The sequence below is a fragment of the Lissotriton vulgaris genome, chromosome 5 (assembly GCF_964263255.1).
Source record: "Lissotriton vulgaris chromosome 5, aLisVul1.2, whole genome shotgun sequence".
NCBI classification, from domain to species: Eukaryota; Metazoa; Chordata; class Amphibia; order Caudata; family Salamandridae; genus Lissotriton; species Lissotriton vulgaris.
This window is the reverse complement of record NC_141693.1, coordinates 34942894-34961925: the sequence shown is the minus strand read 5'-3', so window position 1 is coordinate 34961925 and position 19032 is coordinate 34942894. Positions and strand designations below refer to the sequence as shown.

Genomic DNA, 19032 nt, shown 5'->3' with positions numbered 1-19032 from the left:
TTGGAGCCGGATTGGAGTGTCTCCACCTATCTGTGTGCGTGTGTGGATATGTTGCCTGTTGCACCAGTGCCCGTTTCTTTAACCATAGGTCCTCTATAAAGTTGTGTGTCTGGGCGACAGTAGATCAAGGTCGGTTTTGGAGTTAGTGTCTTTAAGCGTCTCCGAGATTCGATTCACCCGTGCGATGTTGCCCGTCCGGGTCAGGTGTCAGTGGGAGTTGTGTTGAAATGTCTGTGTATTGTTGTAGTGTAATGAGAATTGCTTCCCATTGCTTAGCTATTGGCATCTTCCTGGCGAATTGCTATGCCTTCTGCCCTAGCCCATGCGAGTGTTGAATACTTCCAAGCCTGAAAGTGAGGATGGTCGAACGCCTTCCATCTTTTCGTGATTAACCTTTTTGCAGCTATTATACCCAGATCCAAGAATCTGGATGTGACCTTTGTGTTGCGCGTCCTGCGGAATTTGTGCAGTAAGTACATGGGCCAGTCAAAGGGTATCTCTCGTTCGGTGCAACAATGCATCGCTTCCACTACCTCTCTCCAGTATGTACTAAGGCTGGTGCAACTCCACAGCATATGTAGCAGGTCTTCGTCTAGAGTGAAACCTCTCGGGCAGGCATAATCAGTGCGGTGAAAATATCTGTTGATTTTGGCTGGCGTATAGTACGCCCTGTGTATAACGTAGAATTGGATTTATCTGACCCTCCTGTTCCTGGGATCAGGACCGGGCTAGCCAGCACTCGTCCCCATTCTTTGTCTGAGAATTGCCTGCCTAAGTCTTGCTCCCATTTTTTGTCTCAGGGAATCTAACTTGATCGCGGTGTGTTGGCGCAACGAGGCTGCGAACTACAGCGTCAGATGTCCCTTGTCCCATTATGTGCAAATATTGTATGGTAAGGCGTGTGGGTGGTTCGGTGGTAAGGTCTTCCATCGCACCGTGAGTGTGGCTATCAAAGACCGGTGTAGGAGGAACTGTCCCGTCGGGAGCCCATCCTCCTCTACCATTTTCTCATAGGGGATTAGGACACCGTCTCGGTAAAGGTCTCCCAGGGTCTGCACCCGCCTCTTGCCATTGTTGTAGCTCTGTCCTTTAGGAGCGCCTTCTAGTGGGAGAGCGGGCGTATGGTGTTATGTGTAGAGTAATGTAGAGGCTCCTTCTATACCATTTATATGCTGTGTTTAGCCACATAGATTCTGGAGGTGGCGCTCGTGCGCTGGGGTGGAATAGCTGGAGGGTCTGTGATGGTGTAAGTGGTGGGAGCATGGTCGCAGTATCTTCACACTGGCCCCCGCTATCCATCCGGCCACCCACTGGAGCTGCGCCGCTAGGTAGTAATTTTCTAGACATGGCGTGGATAGAACACCCTGGTCATTCGGTAGATACAGGTTTTTAAATGCCACTATGTGTCGGCTGGGGCCCCATATGAAATCTCTGATTATCTTCTCAAATGTAGTAACAAGCATTTGCAATGCAACAGGTCTCGCATCAGTTAGAGTTATTGGGGTCGTAATTACAATTTAATGAAAGCTTTCACGGACACGAAAAAAGTTGCAGCATGTGGTTTACAAACCACAACACGTTGCTTTTAGCAGCTAATGGAAGGCGCACAATAGATTATTTATAGACCAGTTTACAAAATTTGCCTCTGAGACAGGTAAAAAAGGTGCTGGAGGGCATGTGTCTGGTCCGTGGAAAGTATGTAGTTAGGCAAGTTTTAACCAGTTGCTGTGTTTGATATTAGGGAATGCACTGATGGTGCCTAAAGAGGGGATACTAGTTGCTGCATGCAGCATAAATTGCATAGTGCTTTGGAAATGCATTTAATGTGAGTGCATGTTGCACTTTATTTTTTAAGGGCCAAATTAAAATGTTGCCTCTGTCTGTTTCTCTGTGTGCACTAAGAGAATTTATTTCTATATATGGTACAGCGCTAACATTCCTGTAGGTTATGAGAGCGTCGCATATAGGTATGTTACAAAAACACCAGCCAGAACTATTGCGTGAGTTAACCTGAAAAGGTACTTTAAAAAGACAGAACGGCCTTGATGTGCTGAAGGGAGCGAAATGAACATAGAAGCAAGGAAATTGAAGAAAGCCAATCCTGGACAGCTTTCCTAACCAACATCCTCCCGCCAGTCGGTGACACTACCGGCAGCGACTTGAAACCGGTACAGCTTCACTAGCGCTTCCAAAAAATGCACCACAGTACTACATTAGTTTCCTCTCTTGAGCAGGACGTGTACCAAAACAGACATTAAAGAACTGTAAGAGGCAGTGAGAGCACAGCCAAAGACCTGGGTTTCCTAGGGTCCTGCAACATAGAGGAGACGCACTGGACATCTGGGGTTTTGTCAGAAACCTGCCACTTCACACCACCATATGCGCCAGATATGAATAGTGCATAGCTCCGTGGGGCTCCCATCTGCGAGCCGTGGCACCTGTCTGTGCATCACTATCTGAACGACGTCACTGCAGAGTTTTACACTGATTAAAAGGTGTCCCCTTCGAAAACCTAATATGAAAAGTACACTAAAAATAAATAACCTACAAAATTGCCTCCGACACCAGAAGCGTTGCTGCTTTAATGAAGAGCACGAGAGGCTGGCAGTACGAACAGAACGCTGTGCATATACCCGGCTGAAGCGCCCAGTGTACACCTTCAAGCGCTAGCATGCCACAGTTATTAGCAGATATTCTCCAAGCCATGCAACCGGGGCATCCTTTTGATGCGATCGCCCTCAGCATATAGAGGAATATAGGGGCTAGATGAGAAACCCTGCCCCCTCGCTGCTCTTTCCTACAGCTTCCAGTGCTAACAGTAATATCGCAAAAACAATGCTTAGCAACCCTCTCCTTGAGCCCTGTTCTTAAGAATTCCTCGAAAGCACACAGGAGTTTAGCCTCCCGGAGTTCGCTGTTCAAACTCTCAGTGAAAATGGGCAATAACAAACATATCACTGCGGCAGCGGGAGTCCGTGAAAGCCAAGGCAGGAGGCCTGTCCCATAGGTGCAGTGAAAGCTCAGCCTCAGGACCAGCAGCACCTGAGACTCCCTTGAGCAGCCGGGGACTTTTGCCTGCGTGTGCAGCTTTCTGCGCTCTGTCCATAGCACACTCTGACCAGCACCGGCACACAATGGAGGTGGGAGGGGCCCGACGGGGGGGAGGGAGGGAGCGAGCGAGGGACATACAGGTTCTGCATCTGAAAGAGGGGATTGTGTGTCAGTGTTTCTTCAGCAGCAGCAGAAAGAATCTGTGTCTTAAGGTGCCACAATCAATTAATAGCGGCACCACCAGCCCTGGCTGCGCTCCATGAGCAAGGGGAAGAGAAGAGCGGCAAGCAAAGGTCGCGACACCTGGGATGAGAGAATACCACACCAAAAAAAAGTGAAAGCATGCTATGTGCGCATTGTGCTGAAACACCGCGAGCAAAAGAGACGCCCACGAGACTCAGGATGAGAGAATACCACAAGAAAAGTGAAAGCGTGCCATGCGCGCTTTGTGCTGAAATGCAGCCAGCAAAAGAGACGCTGGGTGCATGCACATCTCCTGTCTGGCCATTCACAGCAAGCAGGAGACAGGGAGGGAACAAACATGCCTCCCTTCCAATCAAAAGCGCGCATTTTTGACTCGTGCCAATGAAAAGCGTGGGTGGAGCTTCCACCCTGCTTCCACAGCAAAATCGGTGACAATAGATCTTGCAAGCGAGAAGCGCATGCGCTGCGTCACTAAGCAAGACCTTAAAAAGGAGACCGGTATGTGGACGGGTAGATTGGTAAAATAAAACAAAAATCTCGGTAGAGCCACCATTTTCACCAAAGCTACTCTGCCCGTCACTGCAAGGGGGAGCGTGCTCCTGAATTGCATCTGAGATTTGATGGCCATTAGCATCCTACCTAGATTACCATCTAGAAGATCTGTAGGCTGGCGATACACTCTGATTCCAAGGTAGCGGAACGTGCATGCAACCCACGTTACATTCACTCCATTGAGTATGAGGCCTGGAGCAGTGAACCTTCAATTAAACGCGTAAACGTTTGATTTGCCAATATTGACCTTTATCCCAAGAATGGACGCAAACTCTCGTAAATTTGGGCCAAGTTGTCTGGCACATTGTCAATGTCCTGAAGATATATTAATAAGTCGTCCGCGTAGAGCGACACTTTGTGTGTGCCATCACCGAACGGTATGCCTTCCTGTGTTAGTGTCCGTATCGATTCCGCCAGTGGCTCCATTGCAAGTGCGAAGAGAAGGGGGACAAAGGGCAGCCTGACTCATCCCCCGTCGCACTGGAATCGCCTCTGAAACGTATGGCCCTGAATTGACTCTTACGACTGGATTTGTGTAGAGCAAGCGGGTTAATTGCAAGAAGGCGGGGCTCAGCCTGTACTTCTCAAGAGTGGTAAACATGAAGTTCCATTCAAGGGAATAAAAAGCTTTCTCGAGGTCAAGCACAAGATAGCCTGCCCGCGGCCTAGTGCTCGTAGAGTATGCAGCTATTCGGAAGAAGCAGCGCAGGTGAAGCGAGCTCGCACAAAGCCATTTTGGTCCGCGTGTACCAAGGCAGGAACCACCTGTGCCAACCTGTCAGCCAATACTTTTGCTAGCAACTTATTGTCGGTATTTAGGAGTGTGAGGGGCCTATAGGAGCCCATGTCAGTTGGGTCTCTCTCGGGTTTGGGCAGCGAGATCAGATGTGCCTCGCATATTGAGAGGGGAGCTGTCCAGCGTCTATGGCTGCTGTGTAGAGGGAGTGCAGTATTGGGCCTATTGTCACCCGGTTCGCCTTGTAATATTCTGCTGGGAGCCAATCTGGTCCTGGGGTCTTACCCGTGGCCAGGGATGAAATCGCTTCCCCAATCTACTCCAGGGAGATCGGTTCACTTAGCATCTCACTGTGTGTCATCTCCGTCTCGGGTAATTGTATGCATTCTAAAATGTCTGTCAGGGCATGTGGCTCACAGTTACATTGGGATTGATACAGTTGACTGTAATGTTGTGTCAGAGGTTCATGGATGCCTCGCTGGTTGTGTATTAATGTTCCTGTGGCGGTTTCCAATGCTCCAATGGGTTTGCGTGTGTGTTCTTGGCGGATTAGCCAGGCCAGGAGTCGACCTGCCGTATCAGCAGTTGCATGGGTGCGGGCTGTGTGTGTTGCTTAATTGTGGCAACAAAGGCGCTCTAATAGTTCAGCGTGTTGTTTGCGCAGTGTTTCCAGGCGCTGTGTGTCTCTGCCATTATCTTCTCCCTCCACCTCATATCGCAGTAGCAGTTTTTCTAATTTGCTTAGGTCAGAAGACAGTTGCCTCCGTATGTTCCAGGTCACACTCATGCAGTGGCCTCTTGTAGTGACCTTAAAGGCCTCCACTCCACCAGAACATCCCTCGCTGTGTTTTCATTAGTCTCGAAATATGCGAGTAGGGCTGTGCCCAATGAGGAGCGGTATGCCGGATCTTCTAAATCTGCAGTTTGGAGCCTCCACGTCGGGGCAGGGGGCAGCCCAGGTTCCCAATTAAGTTGTAATATTTGTGGGTTGTGTTCCGAGTGTGTCTGACCTAAATATTCGATTTAGTGTACCAGGGGGAGGATTGCTGGGGATCCCACCATTCTATCAAGGCGTAAATGCAGCCTATGTTCCCCTGAGTTGCATGAATAAACTCGGACATTAGGGCTGATGGCGCGCCATATGTATGCGAGCACCCATTGCGTCAGCCAGTCTGTGAGGGCCTGCGCATTGGACTCTGTTGTGGTCCTGGACAGGGGCGGGAATGATCTATCCAGGTCTACACTGAGTACAGAATTGAAATCTCCCAGAGGAGCCAGGGAATACCACTCCACCCGGCTAGTATATGTGGGAGATTTTTCAAGAAGGCCGATTGGCCTACATTTGTGGCGTAGATGGAGCAGAGGAGAATCGGTTGACCATTAAGTCTTCCACTTACTAGTACATATCTTTTCACAATGTAAGAGAACCCCAGCTCTCACTCAGATAAGAACGCCTTGCGCATGCGCGGAGTAATTTTTGCCATGTACTTGGCTTCTCCATCTACTGCGCAGGCACTGCAGCTCCACCTGAGACATATGTGTTTCTTGGAGCAGCGCAATACCAGTGGATCTGTGCTGCAGGTACGAATAGATAGAATACCTACGCGCCGGTGAATGTATGCCGCGCATGTTCCATGTGATTACGTTGACCTGCACCATGAATCTTTCTTGTGTTTATCAATCTGGCAACAGGAGGGCATGGCATTATAATCTCTGATTTGTGTGGGTGTGCTCCATCTTGGTATTATCAACAACAATGTATAGGTATAAGCTGAACTATGCATAACTGTCTGGGGCAAATTCCAACGGGATGTTCGTCCAGACTAAACTGCCTTTTGTGTGTCTGTAACAGTGAGGCTAAGTCTTACGGGTGGATGTATGTGATGTGTGGTTGGTGTGAGTTGCGTCAACCCTCAGTGTTGCATTATGACTATGCGTCCTCTCAGCTAATCCATCATGTCAGGGAAGTGTGCATTCTGTTTGCGACCCACGTTGTGTCAATGGGCAATCCCTGTTTGCGGAGGTGTGTCGGGGAACGCCATCGCTCATACAGGATAAGTACTTGGACAGTGGGAGGTGTATAGTATTTAAAAAAAAAATTGTTTGCCAGGAACGTAGGTACTTGCCTGTGCTCGTTTCCAGTCCTGTGCGGTTATTTGTCCAGAGTTGTATGATGTTATCCGCCATCTGCGGTGTGACTTCTGGCAGCGGATACCATCTGGATCCCCTATTCTTGAGGGTGTGGTGGAGCCAGCGTCCGAGGACCTGGATGGGCTCTGCTGGTGTTCAGAGTTTTGTGACCTGGTCCCCAGTGCAGTAGCCACAAAGATCGCCGTCTATCTCTCCATCCTTTTCTGTTCCATGTTGGGGGCAGTGGTGGATACAGTAGCGGATCTGCCATGTCTTCCACTATTCCACCGTCTTCTGTTGGGTTTCCAAAATTCTGCCTCCGCGGAGGGTCTGGGCCCAGTCCATGTTCCAGACTCTTCCAACCAGTCCTAAACATCTGTGGTTGAGTCGAAGAAACGTGCCACTCCTTTTGCAACTACCTGCAGCCTTGCAGGGAATATCAGAGAGTAGTTTAGTCCGAGCTCTCGCAGTTGTCTGTTCACTCTGTGTATGCACTCCTGCAGGGGTGTGAAATTCCTATAGCCCGAAAACCGGGACATATTGTTTGGGGTCAACAGCAACACGTTTTCATTTGTATATTGTCCTTGGAACAAGTAGGGCCAACCCCCTATAGCACAAACCCTTTTGGCTACCAGTTTAATGTACATTTTGGATCAGGGAAAGGCATTTCCTGCAGTTAAGGTAATATTTGTGTCCATGTGTTGATGCTGTTCAAACTAGTATTCATGGTTCATTAATGCAAAGCCCTTATTATTTGGGTGAGCGCTCTGAGTAAATGTTGTAAGTTCAGACTGCACTACTGACACTGGTTTCAGTATAAAAATGTGTACATGTTGTCAACGTTTAGCAATATGAGACTATGTATAATGCTCCCACAATGCTCTCTGATTAGATGCAAATATTTGCTGAAGTTTAAAAGCAAGATTGATGAATCTTTGCTTTCAAAATAAAATGTTCACAAAAAAAGCAAAAGCATTTCACTAAACTACTGTAAAATTGTAGGTACCATTTCTTTGCAGCATCATTTAGTAAAATGTGTTGATGTATGCTGGTATTTCCCAAAAATATTCATAAGGGAAAATCAGTGTAACCAGTTTTGATAAGATTATGGGAAACATTAAAATAAACAAGCCTTGGTAAAGCGAGTAGGTCTGAAATTGTTGGTCAGCCTTTTGGTTTTGGCATGGTTTTTTAAAAAACCTTATTGATGTGGAAGCTGCTGGGCCCTCACCATTATAACAAACATTGGGAAAAGCCAAAATTGTTTTGGTCTCAAAAAGCACACATTGCCACAGTAGTTCCTGGCACTGAACAAACCAACTATGTGTCTATATGCTCCTTGTGAAAGAACAGAATGCTGTCACTCAATGTTGCTAGCCGATAGAGAGAAAGAGAGAGAGAGACAGAATTTTAATAAACACAAAAGGTCATAGTTAACGCCAGACCTAATTAGGGGCCCAATTATTAAAGTCTCAAAAGTGCACCTATGTCCTTGCATAAAGTACAAATATACGGCTTTCGTGAATTCACAAGACTGTTACAGAAGAGGGCCAATAAATAGTACTCCTAGAAAATATTAGTAAACCTCATTTTAGCATGAACAAATCTCATGAGAAAATCTGAGTGTTTGCAAGTTTACTTTCCTTCCAGCCACTTTTTTCCCAACCCTGGAAGAACATTTATATCTGCCATTGTCAGGAGTAAATTTCCAACCTTTCTCAGTATGGAAAAAGATTAGAGAAGAGTTGGTGAAAATCCTTATAAAACATGCAAGTTAGTAGGTTTGCACAGACTCAAAAGGGCATTTCAACCCTGGAACTGTTGCTTACCACTACCATCAGCCCCAGTATATAGATCTGTGGAAACATGGCAACATAAGGGAATGGCTAATACTCAAACCCTACTATGGAAGGCACCCTTGCATAATCGGAGAGGCTATTTTAGAGCTCTTATATAATGAGATTGCTGCCATAATTTGTTGCTGCATTACATGGCACAAAAGGGTCAAGTACATTTTGTTACAGGACAAGTGGATTTATGAAGCAACCTGTCGCAGGGACAAGTAGATATTTTAATAAATTCCACACCCCTGCTCCTGAGACGTTGAACTTGCACGGTGTAGTCAGGGAAGACATAATCTGGTTATTGCCTATGTTCATGTCTGGTATCTTGCGGATTTCACATAATATCAAGTCTCTGTTCCTATAGTTAAGGACTTTGAAAAGGGAAAGGCCGCGGTCGGGCTCCTTTGTGGGGGCTTTTGTGCAGGGGCCTGGTGCACTCTTTCAATGACAAATTGAGGAGACCGAGTGTATGCTGGTAGTAGGTCTCTTATCCAGCGTTCGGTAAATTCTTCTGGTTTGCGTCCCTCTTCACCTTCCGGCATTCCCACTACTCGGATATTGTTCCTGCACGAGCATCCTTCTGCTTCTTCCACTCTGTCTTCCAGTTCATGCACTCGGTCTATTAGATCCTGCAGGGCAGCAGTGCGACTTTGTGTGACAGGTTTTAGTTCTGTGAGAGTTTGTTCTTGTTGTCATGCTCTATCCCCTAATTTGTGATGGTCGGCTTGTAACAGAGTAAAGTCTGAGGTCACCTTGTCAATCTTGGACTCTAGTGACGAGCGAGTCAGGTCAAGAGTGGAACCTATCTTTTCGACCACTGCAAGTACTGAGTCGAGTTTGGCAGCGAGTGCCATGTGCGGTGCCCCTAAAGCCATGCCTCCGTCTCCAGTCGTTGTTTCCGTGGTGCCAGTGTGCGTGTTGAGCTGTTGGGTGCTGGTGCATAGTCGGCCCATTACTAGTTGTTGTGCGGTTGGCATCCAATTTGATTCCATTTGAGCAGTACCAGTCGCCTGTGTCATAGCTTCTCTAGCGGGCCGGGACTCTTTTTTGGGGCTGGTAGATGTCTTGACAAATTTTGCCCTGTATGATGCATGCGTCTCTTGGTTGTTCTGTTGACGCGTGGCTGAATGCCGTAGGCCTCTATACGATGACTCTGTCTGTGTCTCAGTTACTGGGTCTGTGAGGGTCTGCTTCAGTTCTTGTGGTTGCCCTCTTCGTCTTTCTGGGCACAGGGGCCGCCTCCGCCACCCGTCTTGTGCCGGGTCCAATCTGTTGTACCAGTGTGGGAGAAGGGCAGGTCTATGCTACTCCTATCTTTTCACGGTAGCCAGCTTACTAATGCACTGTCTCCACAGGAGGCGCGCTTGTTTCAGGGTATGTGGGGGAAAACCCCTTAGTTTCTTCCTGCCCCCCGTTGACCCATGGGCCCAGCTCAGTCGTTACGCCAGCTGCAAGGTAATCCCGTTGTTTTTGTCCAACCCCTTTAAACAGGCGTGTTAGGGGCAGCGCAGAAAAATATCGAACGCTTCACAAATTTGCGTGTCATCCTTGCGCAGGGGCCATGCTAATCTTCTCTGTATCGTTCCAATTTTAGTAAATGTGCTGCCGAAGCGAGCACCTGGAACGGGGGGGACTCATGTCTAACGTCCAGGGCGGCTAATCTGCTCTCAATCCCAGCCAGGGTGCGGCGGAGATCCTTCAATATACCAGCACTTTTGGAGATGCATAATCATAATATAAGCCTTAAAGTCTCCCACAAGGTGGTCTTGGACTCCACCGTGTTCACATTGAGTTCAAAGTATTCCTCCACGGCGGCGTGTAGCTCTTCCTCACAGACAGGGTCTTGGAGGACCATCTCAGTAAACTGCCATTTCCCTAGTCTGTCCCCGGCCCCCGGGATCTGCAACCGAAGCACCACTGGAGTGTGGTCCGAGACAGTGTGCTGGAGCTGTGCAATTGAGCTCGACTAGGTAGCACTAGGGGAAAGTAACCAATAATCCAAACAGGGCCAAGTGTTGTGGGGGGCAGAATAGTGTGATAGTCAGATAACCGATGAGTGTCAATCAGTGTAGAAAGAGTCCTTCTAGCCCTAGGTTTGGTGTCTGGTGAGGTGGAAGTAATGTCCAGTCGGGGGTCAAGGAGAATATTAAGGTCACCCCGCCAAGCAAATGTGCTTAGCTCCCATTGCGTCAATGAGAGAGTGGAGCTCCATGAAAAAATCTGGGCTGTCTATAGTGGGCGCATAGACATTCACCAGGAGAATCGTATGTCATAGGAGCCAGCCTTTCACCAAAATGAACCTGCTTGCCGGTTCGGAGTGTACCGCCACTATTCTGAATGGTAGACGTTTATGCACAAGGATGAAGACCCCCCCCCCGGAGTAGTTGCTATAACCGGCAAAATACCTGTTGGAACCCCAGTTGCAGGCAAAGTTCGAAGAGGAATGAGGGGGGAGGTGAGTTTCCTAGAGAAAGGCAATATCTGCCTGATGGCGCTGTAAATAAAGTAAGACGTGTTTGCGCTTCCGGGTATCGCTAGGCCCCCGGACATTCCAGGGCACCAGGGCGATAGATTCTGTGCGGTGAGCATTACGTGACATTAATAAAATATTTTACAAAGCTGCGCATTGGATCAGAGGATATAACAATACATTCAACAATTAGCCTGTGCAAGGAAAGAAAAATTGTTAATCTGCAACATCCCCACCCCCCACCCATCCCCATACCCGTTACGTAGGGGAAATCCCAAATCCCAAATAGAAACGTATTAACGTTACTACAATAAAACCTTATAAACCACAAATAGGTGGCAAAGCACTGGGGGGAAGGCAACGTTATGACAATCCCCCGGATCAGAAAAGATTCTTGTGAAATCAAATTGAAGAAACCATAAACCGGCGGACCCACAGAAAACATTGAGGGAAGCGAGTCAGGAGAAAAGGATCAGTACTCATCAGCTCGTCAAACTGCGGGGGAGATATCAACTTGTAGAGAACAGGTAAGCACTAGCGCCAGAGTCTGGTAAGCTAGGCGAACAATCAGGAGTGGGCGAGCGAAGCAACTGGGAAGTGTTCGACCTGTGTTGGAGAAACTCCTGGACCTTAGCTGGTGAATTGTAGACCCTAGACCTACCATCGACGTCCACCTTAAGACAGGCAGGATAGAGCATTCCATACCGCAGACCAGCCTTTCGGAGGGCAAGTTTGACTGGTTCAAACTTCCGGCGGGCTTCCTGTACCACTGCGGTGAAGTCTGGATGCAGAGAGATTGAAGAACCTTGCCAGTCCAGAGATCCACGCTCCCGGGCCAGGTGGAGGGCTGTGTCCCTGTCCTTGAAATTCAGGAGCCGCGCCATAATTGGGTGAGGTGAACAACCAGGATTGGGGCGGGGACTGAGTGTTCGGTGTGCCCTTTAAATGACAAAAGTGGGAGTGAAAGAGTCACTGCGAAATAGGTCACAGAGGAGGCCATCAACAAACCCATCAAGCAGCCCAGTGTTAATAGACTCTGGAATACCCGTGATACGTATGTTGTTGCACCTCACCCTGGCTTCCAGGTCCTCATTCTTCATTGAAATGGTCTTGAGCACCTTCTCCATCCTTTCCAGGCGCTTGTCGCCTGAGCAGACCTATCCTCCAGGTCCGAGATCCTGCCCTCAGCTGTATTGAGGAGTGCGTCATGTTTATCCAGTCAAGCCCCCATTGTGTCCAGGCTCCTGTCCAGGGCGTTGAATCTTGTGTCGAGTGCTTTAAATCCGGCCCGCGGTTCCACAATCAGGGCCTCTTTACCTGCATCAGATATTTGGGGAGGGCACACTGAGTCACCCCCCTCCGCCATAGTGCCTCCTGTGGGTTCAGTGCCGCCCGACGACTTTTCAAATGGCAGCTTGCGCTGTTTGGGGTCGACCTTCCCCAAGGCCTTGAAGGGGGGGGGGAAGAACACAACAAGGCAGAATCAAAGATGGTGGTGACTGGTTGCTTGGTGCAGGGTGAAGGGGGAGGGCTGGAGGTTCGGGCGACCATGTGGTAGGGATGCCCCTGGTGCCGAAGCGCTGGGGGCAAAAGGTAGGGTGAAGTACAAGCCAATCCAATTAGTATGCCCTGTTGTTGCTCCAGTACCACACTCTTAACTGGCCATTACAGAGAGGCCCATTGTTATGCAGCATCAGTGAGCGCCAGGGTAGAGGAGCCCGTGGCCTAATGCGCGCCGCCCATGTATCGTTCTTCCAGGGCAGGCGGGGGAGCCAGGCAGTGAGGCGGGAGTGAAAAGCAAGGGCAGAGGGGCCACCGCAATTATCCGGCCGGGCAGCTGGTCCCCAGGCTCACCTGTGGACCCTGTCTCCACGGAGCCTCCGGGTGTACCGTGTGTGCCTACCTGCGTGCTGTGTCTGTAGTGCTCCGGGCTCCTGACTGTCCTCTTTTGCAGTGGCACGGTGGGATCCCCACTGCGGATGTCGAGAAGCCACAGGTGACACCCAGACGCGGAAGCAGCAACTTCCGTTCGTGCTCATGGGTGTGTGATCCGGCTTCGGCGGGCAGATGCACAATTTTAGTCCCCGGCTCCACCGAGCATGCTAGGCCTGATGTGCATCACTGTGCAGCAGCGGCTCAGAAGTGTGGGAAGATGAAAGGCGGGGCTCTGAGGAGACCGGAATCATTCGGGAGCCGACTGCAACCCTTGTTAGCGTTCGGCTGTGTCCATGGCTGCCGGTATGACCAAATTGTCCGGGGAATCGAGCGGACCTACAGAACTACAGGGCCGTCTTGGTCTGTGGTCTGGCCACGCCCTCCTGAGGTCTGTACACTTAGGTTAGGCAGGAATGGGGAAAGTCCTTCTTTGCCCTCAAACCCCTCCTTCTAGGGTTCTGCACCCTCCATCTAGGTGTGGCACCCCCAGACGCTAAAACTGGTTGGACGCTGGTATCAGTTAGCTCCCCAAGTTCTCCTGACACTATAGGGTCCCCTTCAGTGTATGGTCTTCTGGTACAGACTAGACTGCCCATAAGGAACAGGGTCAAGACTGATTTGCATTTGGGGGCTGTAGGAGAGTAGGGTCTGCAATCCTATGATCACCCAGATTTTTTGCTTTTGTTTCACTGGTTTACGACTTTCTCTGGCTGTGGGCCTGCTAATCAGACCCACAGCCTGGCTGTTCTCTTTCTAAATTACGACATGTACCCTAGGTGCATTTACCAATTGGTACTGGGCCACCTTATCAGACCCTGTAACTCAGGGCATAGGTGTACCCAGGGCCGCCAGGAGCTGCAGCATGTATTATGCCACCCCTGGCTGGCCGCCTAAATTTGACACAACTGGCTGCATGACAGCTGGGGCGAAGTCGTGTAATCACACTTTGCTTTAGATATAGTAGCCCTATATCTAACCATACAATGGGCACTCGAGTTCCTATCAGTCACTCCTATGGCAGGCCTTGACAATCCTGAAGGCAGAGTGCATGGGCTCGTGTGAACTAGGCTCTGGCCCGAGCCGAGCCCGGTTGCAGCTTGCGGAACCAAGACCCAATGGCTGTTCCATGATAACGCGTACCCCATCGGTAACTTCGGTGTCGCGTTATCAAGGCATGTCGAGTAAGGTGTCATACGAATCGGGATGCTGCCCTCTCACCAACCCTGGCGACGAGGTTAGCATTCCGCCCTTCTAGAGGGACACGACATGTACGTAACTGTGAACCCCGGTTAAAGTTAACTAAAGCCTCAGCTCCACAAAATGGATGCTGCCACCACAGACACGGGTCTGACCTCCCGCTGCTGGGAGTCCTTCCAGCGGGGAGAGCTTGGACAAAGGGTTTCCTGTCGAGGGCGGTGTTCGCACCGTCCCAGACAGGGTTTGTGTATTCTGGGTAGGTAGGGCTTTTGCGAGAAGGTGACTGCGGAGTGGCACCCCGGTGCTCACTACGCATCTGCCGGTCAGAACCAGTTCCAGGGGCGCCAGCCCTGGCCTGGGGAAAGTCCGGCAGGGGAGAGGGGTGTAACTACCCCCCTTCCTGGTCCCACCCTTAGGGCAGGACCTAGTCATGTACCCACCCCTTTCTTTAGGATAAAGGCCGGAGCGGGGACCCTTCCAAATTAGATCATCTTTGAATCAAGAACTACTTTCTACGAAAGGACACTCAAGACTCTTCTCAAGATTTCTCCCTTGTGACTAAGGAGTAGTCACCCTGCATCAGCGGGCACCATCTAAGAACTCTGCGGTTTGCTGCAAGTCCTTCCTCAAGGATCCGACGGCCCAGCTCGACGAGAACCGGCTTCCCTGGCACCTCTGACCTCTACCCACGTCATCAGCTCAGCTGTGATCTGTGGGTGCGACGAGACCTCGAGGGACCGGCCATCATCAGAACCTGCACGCTCTTAAACCAGCACGACCATCGAAGCGATTCCCCGGTGAGTGCTCTGGGGTCCGAGAAGCCCCGACCCTGAGCCGCTCCAGCACCGAAGTGCAGTCTCCCAGCATCTCCACGATCTGCGTGGGGCCCTTCTGCTCGCTGCTCAGCACGTTGTCTGGTCACTAGCCGCTGGCTTGTGCCCTTCTGTGACGACATCCGACAATCAACACTGCTGGTCTGGTTGCTCCAGACTGGCCCTTGCTTCCATCTCTGCGAGAAGCACCCCGGACCCTCCTGGTCCACTCAAGACGCCATCTTAGGCCCACCACGTGGCCCTGAGATCTGCCAAGGCTTGTTGCCCCATCCTGGGCCCAGCGACGCCGACAGCATCATCCTTCGTGGGACAGCTCGCACCTCCGCCGTGGTCGCCGACAACGCCTCCTGGACCGTGAGACTGCAGAGCCTAGCGTCGCCCACTCACCTGGTCGAGGTGACGGCCAACCGGTGCCATCCTGGTACCCTCTGACTACTGGCTAGTAGTACGAACTTGGTCCCCTCTGCTTTCAGGTATCAACAATCTCTGATCCAGGCTTCGATCTCTACGAACTATTCATCACTGGTCGCCGGCCAGCAACTCCTTTTCTTCCGGCTCCTGGCTCGTCAGCGAAGACCCCGACGCCTGTAAGACTTGTGCAGCCGCAGCCCTCGTGGCTAGGTAACCCGGCATTTCGGTGCCTGCATAGCCTCTTTACTCTAGGGTCCCGAGTCCCTCGCTTCCGACTTGCCTTATCGGGTCCGCCCGAGACCTTAAACTTACCGTGTCCTCGGACACTTGTTTTAATCGTGCACTTGAAGTATTTTCCTAAGAGATTTGGTTTGTGCTTAGTACCCTGTCCTCATAAAGAGTCCAGGGCTGTTGTGAATCTTAATAAATATCCTGTTTATTTTCATAACACTTGTGTGGTGTCCTTTCACTGGGTGTTCAAGGGGTACATGTGTGGTAAACAGCTGGCTTAACGCGCCCTCTCGAGTCTTTAGCCTTAGACTGCTCGTATCCACGCTACTAGGATAGCTGGTCTATAGGTTGACTTACAACCAAACACCATAAGGGTCGTTGGAACGATACAGAGCGGTCGCTAGAATAGCGAACGTTGCATATCGGGCCAACTTCTCACAGGGGCGTGGCCAGCAACTGACCGAGTAAGTCGCAAACCGCCGCAGCTCCGGCGAGCCGACTTGATACGTCGTTAATTGCCCCATCCAGGTGGCACCTGCAAACCCCAAACGGTGTAAAACAAGGGCGGATGCACGGAGGAAGCGACTAGTGCCGAGTTCGAGGAGCGGAAAGGAGTGGAAATCGTGGAAAGAGGAAAGCGCTCCGGCGAAGGACGGGGCTCCAAGATTGCGGCGCCCTGATCTTTAAGAGCGGAGCAGCGGAGGAAAGACTGCAGCCAGGCGGCAGGAATACGAGCCTGGGAGCGCAGAGCGTGTGTGGCAGTACGTCGGAAAAGCGCCGACAGGGGGACGGACCGTAAGCGCTGCACTGCGGTGTGCACAGAGACTTGGGTCAGCACTGGCGGGACCGGCGGTGTGGAGGAGGCCGGCGGTGCACGGCCCCCTCCACAGGAAGGTACGCGCCCGGTTACCCCCCCCCCCCGGGAAGTGGAGAGCAGCGCAGGGAGATCCAGACCACCGGGAGCCGTCCCTCCTCCCCTCCCCACCTCCCTTTCTCACCGACACACGCTCCTCTCCCGTACGGCGGCAGCACCCCATCGACAACGGACGAGAACCGGTGAAGCAGTGGGCAAAGTACAGGAAGCTGCGACCGGAGGGCCCTTGCAGGACAGCAGGCCCGCAGGCCAACAGCCAGACGCAGGTACCGGCCCCCCCACCCCTGCCCCCCTCCCCCCAGAGTACCTGGTAACGCCGCCGCAGCTAGGGCGGTCACGCACAGGAAGAGGTGACCTGGGACACGGAGAATAACCGCAGAGGAGGCACATGTAGGAAGGTGTGGGGAAGCGGAACTGGGGACTCCTCAGGCATAAGGAAGGCCATCCCTGCTACAGCACACGGACGCAGGGCCTGACCCCGAAAGCACACACTTTGGGGCTGCACCTTAAGTGAGTAGACAATATACGCTGCCAGAAGCAAAGGCGCGAGGGACGCCCCGGGAGTAGCGGACTCTGAGTCCTCAAAGTATACCCCAGACAGTGTTGTGCCCCCTCCATGGACACGGCAAGCTGAGACCCGGCTAGGTGGAGGAGGGGAACTCCACAAATCTTTCTTCCCACCCTCCCCAACCCCTAACCAACCAGACCGCCCTTTGGGGGGACTGCCAAAAACCCAACGCAATATGGGGAAACGGGAAGTGGTGCCCAGGACTCCGAGGCAAGGAACCATAGATAAATTTGTGACGGTGTCCCACCACTTGTGGGACACCCCCGCGCCGCACGGCCACCAGCTGCTGCGTGTGCCCCTTAGCCTTGTCCCTGCCGCGCTGCCTGCCTCGCCGCCGGCTGACTCTGTTGGCGTTTGTTTTGTTTTTGTTTTGTCCGCCATTTGTGCTTGTTAAACTGTATTTCTTGCCCGTGTTAGCGTTTTTTGTTTTCCATTAGTGCCTGTTTATTTTTCAGCTTGTGTCCTTCCTGTTTGCCCGCCTACCTCGCCGCCCTCCGTCTTCCCTCCCCGCTTCCCGCCACCACCGCAGACCCCGCCCCTTTTTCCTTCTGTTCCCTCCCCGCTCCCGCCTCCCAGCTGCTCCGCCCACCCGCGCACTTGGCCTTTATAGGGTGACCGTGCGACACAGGTAAGTGTGACCCACTTGTGGGACACCCCCGCGCCGCACGGCCACCAGCTGCTGCGTGTGCCCCTTAGCCTTGTCCCTGCCGCGCTGCCTGCCTCGCCGCCGGCTGACTCTGTTGGCGTTTGTTTTGTTTTTGTTTTGTCCGCCATTTGTGCTTGTTAAACTGTATTTCTTGCCCGTGTTAGCGTTTTTTGTTTTCCATTAGTGCCTGTTTATTTTTCAGCTTGTGTCCTTCCTGTTTGCCCGCCTACCTCGCCGCCCTCCGTCTTCCCTCCCCGCTCCCCGCTTCCCGCCACCACCGCAGACCCCGCCCCTTTTCCCTTCTGTTCCCTCCCCGCTCCCGCCTCCCAGCTGCTCCGCCCACCCGCGCACTTGGCCTTTATAGGGCGACCGTGCGACACAGGTTAGTGTGACCCACTTGTGGGACACCCCCGCGCCGCACGGCCACCAGCTGCTGCGTGTGCCCCTTAGCCTTGTCCCTGCCGCGCTGCCTGCCTCGCCGCCGGCTGACTCTGTTGGCGTTTGTTTTGTTTTTGTTTTGCCGCCATTTGTGCTTGTTAAACTGTATTTCTTGCCCGTGTTAGCGTTTTTTGTTTTCCATTAGTGCCTGTTTATTTTTCAGCTTGTGTCCTTCCTGTTTGCCCGCCTAACTCGCCGCCCTCCGTCTTCCCTCCCCGCTCCCCGCTTCCCGCCACCACCGCAGACCCCGCCCCTTTTTCCTTCTGTTCCCTCCCCGCTCCCGCCTCCCAGCTGCTCCGCCCAACCGCGCACTTGGCCTTTATATGGCGACCGTGCGAACGCGCAGCGGTCAAGCGCAGCGGGCGCGCCGATTGTGCGCCGAAGGCGCGACAAAGGTAAGCCCGTCTGCGCCCGTCCGCGACCGGATCGCGACCAGCGCCAGGACCCCTGGCCCCCGAAGACCCCGACCGACCCGCCTGACTTACTCCGCCGCCACCCTCATCGCTCTCAACTCCGGCCGACTCCCAGAATGCCATCAAGCCACACCACGACGCACCCACGGACCTTTCAGCTGCCACGCCTGCAAATTCACCTGCATCCGGACCTGCCTCACACCAGCACCCGCCAAGTCGAACACCAGCAGCACCCACCTCAAGTGCATCCTGCTCAACACCCGCTCCGTCCACAGACACGCCATCGAACTCTGGAACCTCCTAGACGCCACAGCCCCTGACGTTGCCTTCCTCACGGAGACCTGGATGAACGCCTCTTCAGCTCCCGACATCACCATCGCTATCCCAGAGGGCTACAAGATCGTCCGGAGGGACCGCAACGCCAACCAGATGGGAGGAGGCATCGCCATCATCCACAAGAACCCCATCCGTCTCACGACCAGCACCGACAACACCCTGA

General features: G+C 52.1%; 1 protein-coding gene and 1 non-coding gene across 2 annotated transcripts in view; both read right to left on the bottom strand.

Moving 5' to 3' along the window:
- The window catches only part of PPP1R10 (protein phosphatase 1 regulatory subunit 10), a 230592-nt gene that overhangs the window by 185227 nt on the left and 26333 nt on the right, over positions 1 to 19032 (bottom strand). The window lies entirely within an intron of this gene.
- Positions 10029 to 10135, bottom strand: LOC147710061 (U6 spliceosomal RNA). The gene has a single exon (XR_015296222.1). It is a non-coding gene; the product is annotated as a U6 spliceosomal RNA (small nuclear RNA).